This window comes from Monodon monoceros, unplaced genomic scaffold (assembly GCF_005190385.1).
Source record: "Monodon monoceros isolate NGI ecotype Baffin Bay Population unplaced genomic scaffold, NGI_Narwhal_1 Super_Scaffold_7, whole genome shotgun sequence".
Lineage (NCBI taxonomy): Eukaryota > Metazoa > Chordata > Mammalia > Artiodactyla > Monodontidae > Monodon > Monodon monoceros.
In genome coordinates this window covers 76999186-77002347 of record NW_021703784.1, presented here as the reverse complement: position 1 = coordinate 77002347, position 3162 = coordinate 76999186, and the positions used below count along the sequence as shown (strand labels likewise).

The 3162-nt window shown below is 45.5% G+C and overlaps 1 pseudogene; it reads right to left on the bottom strand.

Moving 5' to 3' along the window:
* Positions 1–505: 505 nt before the first annotated feature.
* LOC114887587 lies at positions 506–2521 on the bottom strand (annotated as a pseudogene).
* Between the last annotated feature and the right edge of the window lie 641 nt (positions 2522–3162).

Genomic DNA, 3162 nt, shown 5'->3' with positions numbered 1-3162 from the left:
AAGAAAGGCTCAAAAACGTTTTGTCCAATAGCTAGTGTTGCTGGAATCTGGACTGTGGCTGAATGGTGTGACTGTAGGACACCAGTGCCCTGAAGGCTCACGTGGCTCCGGTAGAAACGTGGGCTCCTGGATAGGTAGGCAGGTGTTATGGAAGGTACGTACTGGCCACCCACAATCACTGATGGGTGGTTTTCAGTGTAGGCAAAGACCTTGGTGATTGGCTCAAAATATATAAGCATTACCCAAAAATCTTATGACATTAGGTGGATCTCAGGAAAAGTGCAGAAGGGGAAGAGGACCTGGAGAGAAGGAGAGAATTTATCCATGTGTTAACAGAAATGCATGGACATATGTAACCAAGATCTTTCTTTACATCTTAAAACTAAACTTGTCTGATTCATTAATTCTACAGAATTAATGTTACTAAAGTTGCAGTAATATACCATCCAAAAATTCATTTTCCCAGATTTCTAGCTACATAAAACAAAAAAGACAACATATACAATTACACACACTCATATAGCTGCTGCACTCCCCAGTGGAACACGTATATAAATGTCCACACAGAGACCCCCAGAAAGCACACGTGCACAGAGGCCAACGTCCTCCTGAGCCTGAGATGCATGTGGGTCGCAATGAAGGTCAAGGCCCTACTGCATATCTGTTCGATGTCATTCATCTCTTTGGGACAATCTGCAGAAAGGATGAGAGGTGAGTCCTCAGTTACCACTACATCATCCTCAATCCGTACACCAAGACCACGGAACTTCTCAGGGTCATCTTTGTCATCCTCCAGAATATAAATACCTGGCTCCACTGTGATTACCATACCAGGCTGCAGAGGGAGGGAGCAGGGCATGTCTGGGGTGCTGTGGACCTCCATCCCGAGGTAATGGCCAACATGATGCGGGCAGTATTTTCGAGCAGCCTTGAAGGCATTATTTTCCTTAATGTTCTTCATGATCCCCAGCTCTTTAAGCTTCTGTCCTATCAGTGTTAGCAGCATGCTGTAGACGTTATCCAAGCTTGTTCCAGGGGAGCAGAGAGTCAGAAAATCTCTCTGGACTTCTGCAACAGCTTCATAGAGTTCTGCCTGAGGTGCCGTGAACCTGCCATTGACAGGCCAGGTACGAGTGATGTCCCTCACATAGCAAGAAGACTCACAACCTCCATCCAGCAGCACCATTTCCCCATCCTCGATGCGTTGATTGTTCTTCACATAGTTCAGAGTGTTTGACCCATTACCGCCAGCAACCACAGGTGGGTAGGCTAAGACGTCTGCGCCACGGGCCCGGCATTCAAATTCAAACTTAGCATAAAGGAAGCCTTCCTCTACAGGGGCTTTACTGGCAAACATGGTCTCTATGAAAGCCTGTGATGTCAGCTTCCCAGTAATCTGCATTTGTTCAATTTCTGCAGGAGATTTTTTGGGGGGGGGCATTCATATATATATACATATATATATACATATTTAACATCTTTATTGGAGTATAATTGCTTTACAATGGTGTGTTAGTTTCTGCTGTATAACAAAGTGAATCAGCTATACATAAACATACGTCCCCATATCTCCTCCCTTTTGTGTCTCCCTCCCACCCTCCCTATCCCACCCCTCTAGGTGGTCACAAAGCACCGAGCTGATCTCCCTGTGCTATGTGGCTGCTTCCCACTAGCTATCCATTTTACATCTGGTAGTGTATATGTGTCCATGCCGCTCTCTCACTTCGTCCCAGCTTCCCTCTCCCCCTCGCCATATCCTCAAGTCCATGCTCTTGCAGGAGGTTTGATCAGCCTGAGATGCTGTACCAGCTGCTGCACAGCCCGAACCTTGTTCTTGCTCCTGGCTTTGACCTCTGCCAACTGCTTCATGTAGTCACAGTGGAGCTGTGTGAGCCGGCCTCATCCAGTCATACCACCGTGTACGTGTCTCAGCTTTCAGTTTCGGTCCAACATGTTGAAATTCTTCCAGCGTATAGGCTTCGTCCCCTCCAGTTAGAGCTGTTGCTTCATCAGTACCAGATCGGGGGCCATCCCAAAGTTCTTGACTGGGATCTCTCTGAGGCACATAAAGCATGGCCTTGTGTGCTGGTAACTGCTTGCCGGGGAGGCTTTGAAGGACCAGAATGCTATCAGGCTCTTGGAATTCACACAGGTACAGGAAATTGTTGTCTTGGTGGAAAGTATAGGGGATTTCATTGCTCATATAGTACGTAGGGTTGGACAGCAGTACCACTGTGTGGTCTGTACCACTCTTCCCTTGTGCTTCCTTGTAGATCAGAGATATTAGTTTGTGTCTATGAAGTGCATATTCCACCTGGAATAGTCTTGGCGTCACCTCCCCTGGTCTGAGGAGGTGTGGGTGTGTAAAGGGCCTGGGCTGGCCTAAGTATTGGTTTGGAATCCTCCTCTCTCGGATGGGCTGCAGGGAGTACCTTCTCTGTGAACATGACATGCGTCTGGAGAGGCTGCGGGAGCTTGCTACTGCGGGAACAAGCTTAGTTGCTGAGAGTAGTCAAGGCATTACCGCCATGCTTGCGCTTCAGGAAGGAAACGTGGAAAACTCAGGAAATATCTATTGAGCACCTACCATACACCAGGTCCCAAGGTAAGTGCCAGGGATCCAATGGTAAGAAAAATGGTCATTAATTCCCCAATTTGTTCAGTGAGGGGGGCAAATCATTAAGCAAATCGTTTCACAAATACATATATAGATGCCATGACAAAAAGTCCATCAATGAGTAGCTATTAAATGCTTACTATATACTCATCCTTGTGCTTAGTGCTGTGGGAACTACCAAGAGGGCTTAGATGACATTCATCCTCAACATCATTACCATCCAACTGGAGAAGCTTGTGCTCTCTGAAGTGATGAAGGACCACAAGTACCCATCTGTGTAGTGCAGATGTGGTATGATGGGAGATCAGCAAAAGAAGAAGCCAATGTTGGAGCACATTGTTTTTACTTTGGAAAAGTAATAACTAATAGGGATATATGTATACGTATAGCTGATTCACTTTGTTATAGAGCAGAAACTAACACACCATTGTAAAGCAATTATACTCTAATAAAGATGTTAAAGAAATAAAAAAAATAAATATATAACATGTAAAACACATTCAAATCGTACATTAATAGTGTCTCTTTCCTACCACCAACCTGTT